This window comes from Protopterus annectens, chromosome 16.part0, assembly GCF_019279795.1.
Source record: "Protopterus annectens isolate FY-2018-M chromosome 16.part0, PAN1.0, whole genome shotgun sequence".
NCBI lineage: Eukaryota > Metazoa > Chordata > Ceratodontiformes > Protopteridae > Protopterus > Protopterus annectens.
The window spans coordinates 785,786,674-785,805,913 of record NC_056750.1 but is presented as its reverse complement, the minus strand read 5'-3'; the positions used below and the strand labels follow the sequence as shown (position 1 = coordinate 785,805,913).

General features: G+C 38.0%; 1 protein-coding gene across 1 annotated transcript in view; it reads left to right on the top strand.

Annotated features, from left to right (window-relative positions):
- Positions 1-18,624, top strand: part of LOC122790963 (papilin-like) — a 169,797-nt gene extending 151,173 nt beyond the window's left edge. The window contains exon 11 of the mRNA XM_044058684.1: positions 18,019-18,624. The gene's annotated coding sequence lies outside the window, so the exon portion shown is untranslated. The remainder of the gene's footprint in view (positions 1-18,018) is intronic.
- The last annotated feature ends 616 nt before the right edge of the window (positions 18,625-19,240 follow it).

Genomic DNA, 19,240 nt, shown 5'->3' with positions numbered 1-19,240 from the left:
CTATTGCAGGAAGAAAACAAAGCATGGATCACAGGGATGTGACCCTGTGGAAGACATAGGATATACTGGAGGCATTTATTCTGTCAATTCCCCTAAGGATTCTGTAGGATATCCTGTGGACTGTTGCACTGAATAGAAATGCCTAGCCTGCCCTACTCATCTTACTTGCACTATGGCCATCACTAAGGCAAGGGGTTTGCAAAATGATAAGACAAACTTCAATTTGAATTAGGGAAGGGATCTTCTAAGCGGAAATAGGCGGTGCAAAGTTAGAGAACTGTAGCTGGCTGGCTGGCAGGCAGTTTGGGAGGTGACTGGAGTGTAAATTTTTAATGTTTCAAGAACAAGTTTCTGACAGACTCCTGAGCAGATCAACTGTTTGTAATTGCATCACTTTGATCCACATCCACTAGGTGGCACTCTAAGCACTTAGCTTCAGAAGAATAACCAAAGGTGGGGAGTTTTTCAACCGCTAACATGTCTTCAGTGACATTCTGTTGTAAAATGCAATTCCAACTTCCAAGGAAGAATGAAGAAAAATAAACAACTTACACCATATTTTTATTTTATTTATTTATTTACTTTTGCTGACCTGGTTAGTCTCATCATACCTCTCAATTGCCTCGATTTAGTCACACGTTTTTGGTTTACCCCTCATAAAATGATTGACTTCCTAGTAAATTATTGCGGACTACAGTCAGTCAATAATGCCAGACATTAGAGTTTCATACATCTTTTTGTTCAGAAAATGCATATTGATGCAAAGCCTATTGTTCTGTTAACCTTGCAAATGAATTATAGTAATATTTTAAAAGAATGACCCTGATTTTGTGTCTTTATTTCCTTCATTATCTTTGGCTTTGCCCAGAATTTTTGAGCAAAGACATTGAGAGGTATGACTCACAGTAGTATTATAGTCTATTTTTAGGGGAGACTTTAGTGACATTTTTACAGACTGAAGGAAAATCTGGATAGCAAAATGGGGTGAAGCCCTAATTCTGTAGCAAAGGGCAACAAATGGTAGTACTCTGTTAAAGAACTTTCCAAATGAAGGCTGTCATTGCAGTCCAAATAGTTTCACAAGAATTGTTGTGGAACTGAATAATAATGGAATATCAAATTGAAAATATGCTACATTTGCATGCTGATGCTGTTTCACAGTGATCACATCAGATGATGTTTGGGCTGAAATAAGGAATCACATGACTGAGTAATTTGTGTGCTGAAAAAAATGATGTAAGCATTAATACTGTTGGTTTTACATGTCTGATGTTTCCTTGGATATAGATGCAATTGTGAGTGAATAATGGCAAAAGGAATATTATAACAGTGATGGCGAACCTTCTGGATTCGGCGTGTCAAAAGCTCCTGGCACAAAGTAATTCAGTGCACTTGACATGAGCAACGAATGCAAAAGCAGTGTCTTTGGTAACTCGGGGGTTGGTGATCGCTGGCGTGTCACCCAAAATGTTGAGGCATGTCACCTTTGACAAGCATATCATAGTTTCGCCATCACTGTCAATAAAACTGAAAGGAAATCCCATGCCTTGTGGGATTTGGTGTGGATGTAAGTTTCAAGAAAATGAAACCAGAATCCTTTGCTATGGAGTCAGCGTAGGAAAAATAATAGAGAGCAAAAGAGTTTTTGTTACAGTTTTCATTCTTATATCACGTGAGAAAGGGAGATGATAAAACATACTGATAATCACAAATGCCTAATCAGGTGTGTCTGTGTGTGTGTGCGTGTGTGTGTGTGTGTGCATGTGTGTGTGTGTGTGTGTGTGTGTGTGTGTGTGTGTGTGTGTGTGTGTGTGTGTGTGTGTGTGTGTGTGGTCAGAGTTAGATTAGGGGATGGATTTACTGCATGTGTCTGTATTGGTATGTGTGTGCATGTGGTGAATGTCCGAGCTGTCTTGTGTAATAGAGTTATGGAAAGGGCTTTTTTTATGTTCAGATGCACATCACAGTTAGGGTTACCATATATTACTAAGGTGGAGCTAGGGGACTTTAAGTTAAAGGATGGGAGATAACTGTAACAGTAAGTGAAAGGATTAAACTTCTTTAGAACAGTTTGTGCATTTATCACTTGGGTATCAGTAATTAATATTGGTAGGGTAGAACTGAATACTTAACAAAAAATGGTGTCATGGCACAAAGCATCCGATAATGAAAATGCAGTAATTCAATGCATCATCGATTAAGTGCTGTATACATACAGTAGATGAAAATAAGTTTCTAGTTACCTTATTGTGCAGCTGTGAGCCAAAATCCAGCAAGGAATTGAAGTATAATACCACCATGATTTCAGGCGCAGAGCTCTAGTTCATAATATAATGCTGGGTTCATAATATGCAGAAATGCATAATCAACTACATTGTCCAACCAAAACATACACACATATGTACATGTGCATGTATGCATGCACATGGACGCGCCAGTTCACACACACACACACACACACACACACACACACACACACACACACACACACACACACACACACACACACACACATACCATACACACATACACAGGTGCTTTTAAGTGCATTTTTTGCTTGCTTTGACTCTAAGTATGATTCCACCAAACATACTCAAGACAAATGATTACATCTGGACACAGAAGCTATCATGCTGCATGTCCAGGTAATGTATGTCACACATTAACTGCATAACAGTCATGGGAGGACATGCTTACAGCAATGCTGTATTCTGCTGTAGCAGCAGTGTCCTCTGCATTATCATTTCTGTCACCGCACATACTAAAACATGCTGTAGTAAACACACAGTCATACACAACTGCCATGGCATGTGGCTGCTTATTTACATGTTTCAGCATATAATGTTTACATTCTAAATAACCAACATACCAATATAAATTTCACCAACATATTACTTCCTGATATTTAGTTTTAGCCCTCCCCTGTTATGCTATTATTTAAATATTATCTCTAATTTCTTCATTCCACAAACATCTCCCCTCATGATGCATATTTGACAAACATCCCCCACCCTACAAAAATAAAATGTCCTTCCTACGTCCTGCATGTGCAGGTTATCAGACGATTAGAATTTCAGGCCCATAAGTCTTGCCAGCCTTATATGCAAAGCCACAGAAATACTTATCATGGAACTAACCAATAAAGACATAGGGAACCTCAAAACACTAGACCTAGCTCAGTTTGGATTTGGCAAGAGCAGATAATACTTATTCAGCCCATTAGACTTGTTTAAAACGGTCATCAAAGCAATGGATGAAGGTAAAATGTAGACACCGCATACCTCAACCTGGCCAAAGCTTTTGAGACAATCCCCCACTCAGGCATAGCAGAAAATCTAAACAAATTGGAAGTAAACCCCTATATCACCCACTGGATTGCCAGATGGCTCACAGATAAGATGCAGGAAATCAGAATTATAGAAGCTACTTCCACAAAGAGACCAGTCACCAGTGGAGTCTCCCAGGGTTCAGTGCTGGAAACTTCTCCTGTTTGGCATCTACTTCCCTGAAGTAAAAGCTAATACCAAGGTGCCATGGCTAACTTTGCAGATGACTGAAAGCTAGGAGCAGTCACAGAATCCCCAAATGGTTTAGCCATCCTGTCGGAAAGTTTTTCCCAAATAAATAACTGGTACCAAAATCATGGACTGAAACTATATACCAAAAATGCATGATTAGATCATTTGGAAAGTTATCTACTCCATGGAACTACCACACTGACAATATACCCCAGGAGTTGACCCAGTTGTTTGGGATTTGGAAACTTGTATGGGTAGTGACTTAACTTTTGACCAACCTGTGTCCATTGTCATAAGAAAGTCTTTCTAAATTGCACTGCTTATAATCAAAGGGATTGTGTCTAGATGTAGGGATTTAATTGTCCCCTTTTATTCATCCTTCATGTGGTCAGTCATTGAGTATAATACCCCCTTTGGCATGTATCTACCCAGATACATGCAACAGTTGGAAAGCCTATGGGAGAGACCTTATTAAAAAGATACATGGCCTAAACAATATGTCCTACATGGACCAATTCAAAGCTCTGTCACTATACATGGTATCCTACAAACTGCTAAGAGGTGACCTGTGACTAGCGTACAAGGCAGCCTTTGACCCAGGACTGATAGATTTGCTGCACATCAGCAAGTCAAATGGCATCAGAAATACTCAGTCTAGTGATCTAAACCTCTTCTGCAATGTCAACAGACTGATTTGGACAGTTTGCCTCATATAGCATACCACTTCTCTGGAACACATTCCTTATCCACATAAAACAAAATCTCACAAACCATTTAAATAATCAATGTCCTAATCACATTACAATTAATAAAAACAATTAAGAAGAACCAATTAGAAAATATTAGTCATAAAACAAGTCAAGAAACTTCCTTCTAACCAAAATTATACAAAATGCCATGTTGCCCACATAAATAGGTTCATAGGTTCATAGGTAGGTACTAGGCTGTCTGCCCGAGGGCATTTACAAGCCTAGCCAGAGTGTGTCGGCTTTCGCTGCCCCATTGATTAGTTAACTGATCCTCTGTCAAGCAGAGCCAATAAAGTGATCCCAGGGTGTATTTTCTGTTACCCATCCACTCGTCAAGGTTTCTCTTGAAGAGTGATAGTGAGGGGCTCTGCCTGATGTAATTTGGAATTTTGTTCCAAAGCATGGGGAGTCTCTGTTATGGGAATCTATCCCTCCAGCATGTTCTATTTATTGTTGTGGTGAGGTTTAGCTCACTAGAGCGCGTGGCTCGCAGGGACTTGGATTTCTTTAGGTGGAGCATGTCCATCAAATCTGAGTTGGACATGGCTTTGTAAATCAGGCAGAGATTACCTCTGAGTAAGTGATATGCCACTGAGTGCAGCCGGAGTTTTTTCATTCGGGCTGCATAAGACATATGTTTGAGACCAGTAATCCTCTTGGTGAGGTACTTTTGTGATCTTTCCAGCTGTTGGAAGTGTCTTGTGAGGTACATGCCAAATGGGGCATTGTACTCTATGATGGGTCTAATGAGTGATGAGTAGAAGGGCACTTTAACCTCTTTATTTCTAGATGCGAACCCTTTAGTAATTAAATGGACCACATAGAAGGATTTCCTAACTACTTTGGCAATATGATTGTCAAAGGAGAGATTACTATCTACCTGGGTCCACAGATCTCTATTACCTCTTCTGTATTGAGGGGGCTGCCACCTATGTGGTAATTCGTGGGTGTTTTGCTTTTTCCAAATGGGATGACTATGCATTTTTTGGCATTTAGCTTGAGGCCATGACTTTGACACCAGGTGTCCATCTCAGAAAGGCCCTTTTGGAGGATGTCCGTGTTAGCCGGAGAGTCAATTATGGCTCCCAGTTTGCAGTCTTTGGCGAACGTGGTTAGCCATAGTCCTCCTGTGTTTTCCTGTATTTCTGAGAAGTATATGCCGAACAGTAGGGGGTCCCAGGACCAAGCCTTGTGGGACACCACTTGTGACTAGTTTAGAGTCAGACCTGGAGCCCGCTATTCTTACCGTGTGAGTTCTGTCTGTAAGCCAAATGGCAAACCATCTCATGATGTAGGGTTTATGTTCAGGCTGGTGAATTTTTCTGTAATACCTGAGTGGGGAATGGTGTCAAAAGCCTTGGCGAGGTCAAGGTAGGCTGTGTGAACCACCTTTCCCTCATCTATGGCCTTGGTGACTGTCTCAAAGAAGTCAACTAGGTTTAGTAGGCATGATCTGCCCTTAACAAATTTAGTAGGCATGATCTGCCCTTAACAAAGCCAAACTGGGTCAGGTCAAGTGTTTGGAGGTTCCCAATGTCTTTGTTAATGAGTTCCATGATGATGCGCTCCATAGCCTTGCAGACCAGGCTAGTCAGGCTTATGGGGCGATAGTTACCAGGGTCAGTTGTGGCCCCTCCTTTGTGGAGAGGAATAACTGTTGCTGTGCACCATTCTATGGGCACGTAGCCTGTGGAGAGGCTGAGGTTGAACAGTGTGTTTAGGTGGGGGGTTAGTTCGTTCTGTAGTTCGTGCAAGACGCAGCCTGGGCCACCATCTGGTCCCATTGATGCTGTGATTTTGGCTTTTGAAAAGGCTGTTTTCACCTGTGCATCTGTGATTTTTGGGACACTACACTTTTCCGGTATTGTTGTGGGCCCTTTTGGAGGTGAGAGGAGGGTGAAGTTTGCACTGAATCTATCTGCCAGGATGTTTGCAATATCAGTAGGTTCAGTATATTTTGTGCTATTTTGCACTAGTTCAGTTGCATATCTGCGAGTTGCCACTTAGATTCTTAACATAGCTAAAGAAGGCTTTGTGGTTATCTTTTGAATCCTTGGCTATTTTTCTTTCAAAGTTAGCCTTGAATGATTTCATGAGGGACCTCAGTTTCTTACTAATACTGATCAGGGATGTCTTTCCTTCTTGGGATTTGCTTTTTTCTGAACTAGTTTCCTCCTTCTATTGTAAACAATTAATATTAGACAAAAAGGAAAAATATATATATTATAATTGTTTAGCCTTCTCTATTATTGTCCCTAAATATAAAACCTAGTTCAACATAATAAAAATCTCATCTTTAAAACACAGTTAATGGATGTAATCTCATTCAAGCCCAGCCATGCGTCAGCATGTAGTAAAATCTGCCAATTTACCTCTCTATGTTCAAGCATTAATGACAAAGGACCCCATCTATATGTTTTAACTAAACTGTCAATAACCATATATTTAAAAAAATGATCCAAGTTTTCATTCACATGTATAGCTAATGCGTTGGCCACTTTCTTTTTCTTAATGGCATATTCATGCTCATATAGCCTTTCCTGTATTTTTCGGTCTGTTTTGCCCACATTAAAACAAGGGCATTTTTGGCAGACAGCCAAATAGACAACACTCATACAATTAAAAGTTCCTCTTATTTTATATTGCTGACCTATAATGCAGAAAGTATCTCCCGCCAGAATACACTTAGAATACCCACAAAAGCCACTCTTCTTTACTCCCAAGTTAATGGAAGAAACCTTTAACTTACAACATTCAAAAATGTCTTTAAAATTCAAGTTCCTACGATACACAATTAAAGGTCTATCACCAACCTTATTCCTCATGGTTAATTCTTCTCTTGAAAGAACCCAATTTTTATGTAACATTGTCTTAATAAAATTGGCATACACACTAAAATCTGTAATAAACTGTGATTTCAAATTCATATTCTGATAAACGCCATCTACCTGTTGACCTGCTTGGGCACTATTAATTGACAAGTTTACATTATCTAGTTTATAATTCCCCACTTGTATTAATATTAAAAGCAGGGAAAACAACTGCTTCCCTACACTCAATATTTGTGTTTATATTTGTATTCAAAACACTACTGGTACCCAGAATTGGTCTGAAGTGCCCCTTCAATCTTTTCTCCATAACCTCATCCACTAGATCTAGTGGTACCCTTATCATCAAAAGAAATCAGTTGTGAAAGGACAGTTGGTAAGGGCTGCTAGGATGGTTACCACTGAAAAAGATGTTTTGGAAGAATGTACACTTTTAAAAATAAATGTTTTTGAAGAGGGGCTACCCTAATAATTTACTTTTATATCTAGTCTGGGGGACCTAGAAGGAAAATATAACAAAAGATGTAGATTTCTGAAGTAAATTATGACAATATTTGATATAGAATATGCGAATTCAGTAGTTGGAACATGGACAGAATTTACATACTTTTCTACAAAGTAGAGTAAATGGGGTACACTAGACAGAAGTTAAATTTTATAAGAACATGTGCATTTAATCGAACGCTTCAACACCCATCCAATAACTATTTCAGCTCATGTACTAATAACAAATAAGATGAAAATGCAGGGTAATCGAGTACAAATGAGACACTGGCATTTTCCCACCTACCTGTTAAACAGACAGGAATTGAAGGAATGAGCAGCAGAAATTATTCGAGAGTTTTAAGGAAGATAGAAACTTCTTCAGAAGTTATAGCTAGTGAGTTGGATAAAATGAAAGTGGAGTATAAAATAGGATAGAAAGAAAAGAAAAGAGATACGGTTAATCATTGAGAATTATTATTTAGAAGGGCTGACAGATGTTAAAATACTGCAGAATAAGGGGGATCTCAGAGAACAAGAAGAGGTGCAAATACAGTGTGCTAAAGAAAAAATAAGGGAGTATCTATTTATTTATTTTCCATTTGTTTACCGGGTTAATCCGATTGAACACAAGGTGACCATTTTCAGCAGAGGCCCAGGGAGAAAAGCTCCAAATACACAGTAAAAAATTATAAAAAAAAATAATAAAAATAATACAAAATTATATAAACATAGCTATTCTGTACAAAGAGCATAGAACATATAAAAGGAGTAAAATCGGAGTTTTACAAATGATGTAGCATACAGTGGTTAGAATACTGAGAAACAATTAAACAAGATATTATACAACAAATATACAACTGCTTGAACATAAATTCAAAAAGAAGTTTCCATAGACAAACAGGGTCATAAACTAGAAATCATAACTATAAAGGTGACCTAAACACCTGGTTCACAGTACTAAGCACTAAGTGAAAGTACACAGTACACTTGTGATCTAGGGATGTTGAAAGTCAGGAACAGGTGAAATTAGTCTGGTTCTGTACAGGAACATATCCAGGTTTTGAATAGGAGATCTTTTAGTAGGGATTTGGAATTGTGTTTACTATTTAGGCATCTAATGTCAGGGGGTATAGAGTTCCAGGCCTTAGGAACTGCATAGGAATAAAGAGATTGCCCTGAGCTATGTAAGCAATTGGTAACAGTCAGTAGGGTGATACTGAAAGATCTTAGTTTATGCACAGTATTATTTTTATTTTATTTTACATTTGTTAACTGGGAAAGTCTGACTGGACACATATCCATTTTCAGTGGAGGCCCGGGGAGAAAAGCTTCAATAGCATGTCATAAAGAAATTAAACAGGAATATCATACAGATATATAGGTTCCATAGAAACATAAGTTATGTACAGATTACCAATTCCTTTAGTAAAGTCAGCATACAACATTCTAGTAGTAGGGTTTATATAGAATATAAAGTATAAACACAAGAAAATTTTTTTTGTCTTTCTAACGTACTCTCAATATTTTGTTACAGAAATAACCAGTGATTATTAAGCTTTACAGTGAAAGGAATCAGGGGACCTTTAGTAGAATCCTTGAACATGGTATTGGTGCAAATTAACCTGGGAGTAGCATGAACAAAGCCAATTGTTTAAGAAGGGTGTTCTCAGGAGTTTCTTAAACTGAATAGTGGAGGTAGTGGAGGTTATTTGGCTAGGTAGTCAGTTCCAGATTTTGGCAGTAGTGCAGGCAAAGAGAGATTTGCCAGCATCATTTTTGTGTCTGATAACGCTTATTAGGTTCTGAGAACTAGATCATAAGACCCTGGTAGGGATGTGGGGGTTAATTATATTTTGAAGTGCAGGTTTTTTTTCTGGAAGGTAGAAGAGATTATGTGCTATTGTGAGATGATTAAACAGAAGTAGTTGAGGTAGCTTGAGCCAATTAAGCTGGTTAAGGGCGAGACAGTGGTGGGATTTGTATGAGGTTTCAGTAGCGAACTTGGCTATTTTGTTATAACAAGATTCCATTTTGTTCAGATCATTCTGGCAGAGATTAGTAAGGATGGGAGAGGCATAGAGAAGGATGGATAAGAGATGAGTTCTTGCAATAGTAGCTTTGGTTTGTTTAGTTATAAAGTGTTTGTTCCTATAGATAAGTCCTAGTTTTTTATTAACTTTCTTAATGGTTTGTGCTATATGGATGTCAAATTTGAGGTTCTTGTCTATTTCTACACCTAACAGTTTAGTGTGTGCAGTTGGAGTGATTTGAATGTTGTCTTTGGAGTGAATGGTGAAAGTGTTGTTGGGGGGGAGGCATGACCTGGGCCAAAAAGAATTAGTTTTTTTGGGGTTAAGAATAAGTTTGATGTTTGTGAACCATGTTTCGGCTAGAGTAAAAGTGTTTTGCGTGAGGATTTGCAGATCCTTTAAGGTGGGGGCGGCACTTATAAGGGTGGTGTCATCTGCGTATTGTACTATTGATGCTGTGAGTGAGGAGGAATTGATTTGGTTGGTGAATAGTGAGAACAATAGTGGGCCAAGGATGGATCCTTGAGGGACATCTATGGGTACTGGTAGCAGGGGGGGGGGCAGCTGATCATGCTATAGGACTGCCTGCTGCCGACCAGATAAGTAACTAGTAAACCATGATATAGTGTAGGGGCTGAGGCTTAGGGTAGATAAAGTTTGGAGAAGAATGTTATGGTCTATCATGTCAAAGGCTTTAGATAAGTCTAAGAAAATGGAAGATACAAATAGTCCCTTGTTTCTATTGTGGTTAACTATATCTGTAAATGATACTAATGCTGTGGTGGTGTTGTGGGATGGTCTAAAGCCATGCTGGGTTTTGGAGATTAAGTTGTTTTGTAAAAGGTACCAAAGCAGTTGGGAATGTACAACTCTCTCTAATATCTTGGATTGAGGTGAGAGTATTGCAATTGGGCAGTAGTTGGTGAGTTCTAAGGAGTTGCCCTCTTTGTGCAGTGGAATAATGTGTGACGTTTTCCACAGGGTGGGGACTTTGAATTCTGGAAGTGACCTGTTTATGAGGATGGACATGAGATAGACTATGGCGTCTGCTGCTATCTGAAGGAATTCGGCTGGTAGGGTGTCAGCAGCTAGTGTGGTTGGTTTGAGTTTCTTAAGGAGCTTTGAAATAATTTTAGTGGGTACAGGGTGTAGGGAAAAGTTGGTGGTATTGTTTTGAGTAGTAGGGTGGGTTTTGCTAGCACCTAGTAGAGGGGTGCTAGTGGTATTGAGAGCATTGGTAGGGGTTTGGACTGTTTCAGTAAAGAACTTGTTAAATTGTATGGGAATGTTGTCATGATTGTTTGGTAGTACTGGGGTTGGGGTGGTGGCTTTACCTTGATTATGCCGTTTATTGTAGCCCAACATTTCTTAGGGCTGTTGGCATATTTTTCATGCATGTTTTTGTAGTAGTTACTTTTGTCTAGTTTGATTTGTTTTTTGGCTTTGTTTCAAAGTTCTTGGTAGGTTTGTCAGATTACTGGCTTTGTTCTTTTGATACGGACTCCAGGCCTGATCTCTCTCTTTCATTCTAGTCTTAGTATCTTTAGTTAGCCATGGAGCATAGTTAGCTTTTAGTCTTAAAGTTCTGGAGGGGGCATGACAGTTTAGGATTTGCAGGAAAGTGGAGTTAAAGTACTGTACAGCATCATCTAGAGATAGTAGTTTTTAGGGGTGTCTAATTACAGCTTTGTAGTGAATTGAAGTCAGTTGTTTTAAAGGTCGTTTTGTTATGTATTACTCTGAGGTTAGCTTGACTTATGTAATGGAGTCTGTTCCAAATTATGTAGGTTGGTTGATGATCACGTAGACTGTCAGGTAGACAGACAGAGTGCCATGCAAGAGTGGGTCAGATAACGGAATCCAGTCTAAGATGGATTTGTGTTTTGAGGTTTTGTCTGTTCTGGTTGGGGTGGATATAATTTGGGCATATCTATAGAGGTTAATGTGGGTAGTTGGAGTGTGGTTAGAGCAGTTCAGCCAGCCAATATTAAAGTCACTTAATAGTACAGTTTCTTGTGGCATGGAGTTTGAAATCCAGTTTAGCAGGTTTTCTATTATAGTAGTGTTATTGCCTGGTGGAATGTAGCCACCTGCAATAATGATATGTTTGTTTGAGTTTAGTTTTAATTTGGCACGGACTAGTTCAACATCTTTGATTTCTTGGGTGTTATAATCAATTTGTTCAATGGTGAGATGATTTTGGAACAGTATTGCTACACCACCTCCCTTTTTCTCTACTCTATCTCTACGTATTATGTTATAGCCAGGGGCTGTAATCTCATTATTATGGTGTTCTGATTTAAGCCATGTTTCAGTTAGCACTGCTATTTCTGCTTTATATACAGATAGAAGGGTGTGAAGGTCCTGGATTTTGTTAAGTATACTTCTTGCATTTATGTTAATGAAGAGGAGAGAGGAGGTAGGTCTATAGCATAGGGGGGTTGGCTGATTAGAGTCTGTGTAGGGTGTTATGATGGGCCCTGGACTAGGGTGAATGTCACCACAGTGAATGAGTTTGTGGAGTAGGTGAAGATGCAGTTTAGTTAGTTTGTGTAGCAATTTAGTATGTTTTAATGAGGAGTGAGGGCTAGTTCTGATTGACAGTTTGTAGTAGAAGTAAGAGACTGAGCTAGATAAGGTGAGGTCTGGTGGTGTGATAGGGAAGTTAAAAAGTTTCAGGAGAGTGGACAGAGGTTCAGTTTGCCATTGTGGGGGGTACTGATATGTAGTTGAGTGTGGCAAGAGGAGAGGTAGGAGAGCAGGAGAAATGTGATGGTAGTACATAGGTAGATTAGTGCTTTTATTAAGTGGGGCTGTTGTTTATAGTTCATCATATTTGGTGAAGAGTGTTTAAGGGTAGTGTCTTAAAGTAAGTGGAATAAGGAGTGAGAGTAAGGGTGTGGTGAAGGGTGTTGGTTTGTAAGTGATATGTGTGGTGTGAAACTCTAATTGGGTGGGAGGGAACTGATAGAGGGTGTGGTGTCCAACTATAAATGTAATTGATATGGGGAGTGGGAATGGGGGTAGGGTAGGGAGCAGAGTGAGCATAGTGAGTGGAGCAAGGCACAGCCAGTAGTCCAAGACACTGGAGAGTTTGGGAGACTATCAGTGTTATGTGAAAGAGAGCCTATTACTGCAATATGTATCCTATATGGGTGGAAGGTAGTTATGTGACAGTTAAGTAACCTTGGACTAAATTCAAACAAAATAGTATATCAGAGATGTGTTGTGTAATTCAAGGAGCTGGAGTGTGGGCAGGATGGGTAGGAAGAGGCAAAGGTGCACTCTAGATTATAGAGGAAAAGGAGTGCAGTATAACTAAGAAGGTAACAGATATATGGGGGTTGATGCCTGCCGCTAATCTGTGATGCAGCGTTTGACCACACCAAAGTCACTCAGCTGTCCTTAAGGGAGTACACTATGTAAAGTACACTAAACCAAGAAAGTTAACATACATTCACTACTTTCAGGCTATGGTTCTCTCAAACTTCTTTGCTGGGTCCACAGTATTTTCTGGGTGATTCTTCTTAACTGATGTAGGTATTTGATGGAAGGGGGGAACTCTTAAATAATGGTTATGAATGGTCTGGAGGAGGGAAAGAGATAGTGCTCAGGGTGTTTGCATACAGGCTAGGAGAGGCTTTTTGTTCAAAATTTGCTTTATTTTTGTTTTTGCACTACTACCATAGGTATACAAGGTTCTAGCACAGCAAGTCGGTCATTCAAGTGTTATATTTAAGCAGCTTGAGCAGACCAGAGACAGCAGGCATTTTATTTGGTTGGTATATCAGTTGATGGGTCAGGAGAAGTTGATTGTATTTTAGTAGGTTAGGGAGTTCTAACCATCCAAATTGTCTTGGCGGGAGGCAATGGTGAGAACAAAGCTTAGCAGTGGTTGCAAATTTTGAGATTTTATTGTAGCAGGTAGATAGTTTCAGAAGGTCAGATTTGTTTAGATTAGTTAGAACGGGGGAAGCATATAGTAAGGTTGAGAGTAGATGGGTACGAGAGATAGTGATTCGGGATTCCTGTGTGAGGAAGCTCTTGCAGCGGTAGAGTGAACCTAGTTTTTTATGAACTTTAGCAATTGTTAGTCTATATGTATGTGGAATTTTAGGTTTTGGTCAATAGTTACATCTAGTAGCTTGGCTTGATGTAGATAATATGCATGTGTTTAGAAAGATTGCCGTTAAGCAACGTTTTTTTATAACAACTCCAAACCACAAAATCTTTTAGTACAACGACTTAAGCAAGAGAAAGTAGAAAGTCACCAAAATTAGGGAGCCTATAACAAGAAAAATAAATATACTGTAGAGGTATGAAAGATATTTCAGAAATGTTATGAAAATTTGTATGAAGCAGAGAAATGTGGAAATCAAGAAACAGCACAAATGGAATTATTAATGGAAGTCTAAGCTATGTCAAGGTTAAAGGTAGACAAGGCTCAACAACTAACAGTTAAGATATGAGGAGATGAGGTAAAATAGTGATGTATTACTAATATGCAGGAAAGTCTTTCAAAACAGATGGTATTCCTGTGAAAGTTTGAAAGCTAGGAGGGAAGAAAGTGATCAAGATCCGGAAGGTTTTAACAGTATTTTAAAAGGAAAGAAAACACCAACATCCTGCAAGAAAGCTGTGGTGACTGTAATACCTAAATATGGTAAAGGCCCATCAGATCCAGCTTAATATATGCCCATTTCAGTTTTAAATCATGATTATAAAGTGTTTATGTCTATAATAGCTAAACAAATGGCAAAGGTATTTCCAAAATTGATAGGTATGGGTCAATGTGGTTTCGTGGAGAGGAGGCAAACATTTGACAACATTAATAGAACAATGATAATCCAGCAGGAAGCAGAATGTAAAAAAATACTACTGTTGTTGGTGGGTCTTGATGCAGAGAAATCATTCAACAGAGTATGCTGGGATTTTATGAGTAAGGCAATGTAAATATTTGCATTTCTCGATACAATAACATGGTTAATTAGGAGGACATATGAGGAACTGGAATCAAAAATAAAAGTTGGAGGGTTTCTCTCTGATGAGTTGTGTCTGAAAAGAGGAACCAGGAAGGGGTGTCCTCTTTCCCCTTTGCTATTTACGTTACATTTGGAGCTACTGACAATGGAAATAAGGGACTTAGAAATGCCAGGATATAATATTGGTATGGTAATCAAGAGAAGTTGGCTTTATTTGCAAATGATACTATTTTGCACCTGATTAAACCAGCAAAGGACATTTCATTGTTGTGGAACATTATGAGACAGTTTCAAGTCTTTTAGGATATAAAATTAATGCAGACAAAACAAAGGCTATAGGTATAAATTATGTACCCGTAAATTATGTACCCACCCATGAACTGTTCCAGCAATACCCATATTTATGGGGACATGATAAAAATAAGTATCTAGGAGAATGGGTTAAACAGGATTCTGTTATGGCAGCTAAAGATATTTTTGAAGAGACTAAACAAAAGATAATAAAAAAATAACAAAGAAAAAGCTCTTGTTTATGGATATGGATAGCAAGACAAAAGCAGTGAGAATGTTTTAGTCCCTTTAGTTTTGGAGGTCAGCCATATTTTTATCAACCAGAGGAGAAGTTATGGATGGTAATTAATGAAGAGTTGAACGATTTTATCGAGGAAGAGAAAAGGACAAGGGTAAAGTGGGATAGGCTAATCCTTCCAATACAGCCAAGTGTTTTAGTATTACCTGATTTGAAGGGATATTTTAGAGAAATGCTAAAGTGAGAGAGAGCTCTGCACGTACGGCAAGTGCAAGGCCAAATCAAACTGGATCCAAACTCAAACGGCCAGCACTAAGGTGTATATGACAAAAAAAACCCTCACAATAATGCCATAAAGGTAGTTAATTTATGGTTTATTCCTCCATACCGGTTTCAGTATAACCGCCTTCATCAGTGGAAAATATGTTTTTTTTTTTTTTTGTCATATTTTAGAGATACACATTTAAGGCACATATAAGTAACACAAGCAGAAAGTTATAATTCAAAGTGGAAAAGGAGGATAATGCTACAGGATGAAAGCTCATGAAATAAGGCGAGAGTGGGATTTGGGATCTAGATCCTTAAGAATAACAACCATACAGTATAGATCCTTAAGAATAACAACCATACAGTATAGATCCTTAAGAATAACAACCATACAGTATAGATCCTTAAGAATAACAACCATACAGTATAGATCCTTAAGAAGAATAACAACCATACAGTATAGATCCTTAAGAAGAATAACAACCATACAGTATAGATCCTTAAGAATAACAACCATACAGTATAGATCCTTAAGAAGAATAACAACCATACAGTATAGATCCTTAAGAAGAATAACAACCATACAGTATAGATCCTTAAGAAGAATAACAACCATACAGTATAGATCCTTAAGAATAACAACCATACAGTATATTATATTCATAAAGTAGCACAAAGTATTCCAAGAACTAAGCTAATATGAGTATGGAGAAAGGAGATTCTGCCAGTAGGATTGACTCTAATTAGGGGTGCAGAGAATAAGCAAGAGGGGGCTGGAATTTACTGGAGAAAATTTGAAAAGGAACAAAGGTATTGAGACCAAATAAGAGAGGGAAAGATAATAGAAGGAAAGAGGCCAAGAAGGCATTTGGATTGCAGGCTAGAGACTGCCTTCCCTATCAGGAATTGAAATCAGTGTACAGGCAAAGAGGTTGAGAACTCCTAAGTGAAAGACATATTCCAGGAGAGTTTTTAGTTGAATCTAGGGCAGAAGCTGCTGTTAAAAAGTTCTCATTATTTGGGAATATAAAATACTGTACAACCATAGGAATCAATCAGAGGAGGACAGAAAAGATTGGGAAGAGAGACTGGTCAGGCAGTTTACAAGGAAATGATGGGAGGACATATACATGGCTCCCCAAAATTGCAACAATGTCTAGAAGATTTAGAATTTTTGCTTGGAAGTATTTGCATAGGTATTTTTATACCCCAAGCAGATTGAAATTAATTTTTCCTCAGGTAGATGACAAATGCTGGAGGTGTGATGGAGAAAAAAGAGGTAACTGGTAACAAATATTTTGGAAGTGTAATGAGTTGGCAGACTTAAAAAATTCTCTACAAAGTACTCTGTCAGAAATGTTGGGTTAGCAAATGGGTGTAACTTAGGAAATTACTTTTTTAAGCTGGGATATGGGATCGGAATTGTCTAGACATAGTAAGGCCTTGTTAAGTTTAATGCTTGTGGCTGCCAAAACAAAGCAATTATTAGAAAATAGAAATCAAAGCCTAAACCAACTATATTTGAAGTAGAAAGTAATATATCAGAGATAAAAGAACTGAAAGTGGGATCTTAAGAAAAGGGTAGGAGCAAATTAGACAAAATGGAAATTGTGGGAACAATGCATGCAAAATAACGTTTTGGAGAAGGAGTGAGGTTTAACAGAAGGACGGAATTAATTTATGTAATGCTGGATTGATGATAATTGTATAAAAGACTATATCTGATGTATAATGTCTGTAACTATGAAATTAACATGCTTTATTTCTTTTACATAAATGCATTTTGCCTGTGTCTTAAGTGATAATTCAATAAAGGCGTTTAAAAACAATAACAGTAAGAAAATCATTAAAAATTATCAGGTAAAATACAGAAGTGAAGGCATGAAGCAACATTAAACCAATACAGCTATCCCACATCATCAAAGCAACTGTATTTATAATTTTCCCTAAAATGCTCTTAAGGTTTTCTTCTTAATGCCACATATACATTTATAGTTCTTGTGATACACTGTTCCATGACATGGATGCTATTTTGCAAAAGACCCTTTTATTGAAAGTCATATGAAATGCATGATGTTGAAAGGATTGCGATTCTAGATTGCTTATCTCAAAAAACAGATGAGTAATATATCTTCATTTTTTATTACTGATCTCATTGTTATGCTAACAATTCACAAGTAGCAATATTACAGAGGTGGTCAGACATTTGGGAACAGAACGGGTCTATATTACGTGATCGAATGGTCAAATATTCAAACACGTAATAGTCAACCCGTAATAATCAAACCACCATAATGTTGAACGGAAAATAAAAAAAGAAAATCCCACTAAACAAACCATTTAAATGCTCTACGCAGGGGAGCAAGCCCCCCTGCACCCCCGCTACTTAAATATACCAACTCAGAGATCGCACTATAGTAGCGACAATGGAAAACTTCCATTTCCGCACTGTATGGAGATCTCCATTCAACGTTGTGGTGGTTCAATTATTACGGGTCGACTATTACGTATATTTGACCATTCAATCACGTAATATAGACCTGAACAGAACATACTTCTTGGTTGAGAATGACTCCTTCTTTTATAATAAAAGTAATGTTCATTATATATTTCTTTTCTTTTCTTCAAGGATGAAGTTTTTGCATGTGCCACAAAACAAACTGAAGCCAGCATTTGTAAATCAACATGTCAGTCCAGAAGTTTTTTCAAATGGAACGGAATCGACAAAAAGAAATTACATCCTGAACATACATTAATGTTTTATAAGGCAAATATCAATACAACAGAAATGTATGAAAGAGAACAAGCATGCTGAGCGCTTTTGCTACATTATCGATATGTCCTTCTCTTATGCACTATCAGTGCAGAATGTATGTTTCCTTTTTATGCAGTTCCGAGTTTTGAAATTAAGTTTCTGCTGTTTACTTTGGCTGACCACCCTGGCTGCCCCTTATGCTATTTTCTGCTTTCATTATTATGCTTCAGGTGACACGGATGTTACCACTAACGATTATTTATTTGATAAAAGAACTGTGTTTGCCGTTACTGTTTACCATTTTTGTGGTACATATAGTTTTACATGTAATATAGTGTTACTTTAGTACATGGTTGTTTTGCCTGTGGTATTGATGCTTGGCATCTTGTACAAATGACTGCATTACAGGTTAGATCATGGCAAAAAAGGTCTATAATTATCAATGCACTTTGTAATTTAATAAAGAATACATGAAATAAAGCTCTAAGTGTTCTCATTTCCTACTGTGTGCCAAATAATAATAATAATAATAATAATAATAATAATAATAATAATAATAATATAGTCAATGTGGATACAGCACAGAGGTTATTTTGCCTACTTAAGTATCACTGAATCGTGAAAGTGGAGTCCTTTCCAGTTTATCTGTTAATTTATTTCTTTAAAAATACTTCTTGATTTAAGAACAGTGCTGTAATTTAAGGGGACATTTGTCTTTTCAGTGAAGATACATGTACAATTCATCGACATCTTACAATTGTATGGCTTTTTATAGTACACAGGGTGCTTGATATCCCAAAACCCTCTCTGCCCTGTAGTGCAGGGACGCTCTGTAGAACAGGTGGGATTTTGGTGCCATATGTAAATGAGGTCATTTGTGGTTGTGGTTTATGCAAATGAGACTCATGCAAACACTACTGCACTGCTCTGCAATGATCCTTGTATACTTTCATGATTTAGAGGTCTCTGTACTAGAAATGAGCTGTGCAGAGCACTGCAAAAAATATTTAAAGTTTATGCAGCTGTTTGCTACATTGCTTCTATTGTCCCTACTGGGAGAATCTAGACACAGGGAAGCTACTCTGCTTCACCCTGC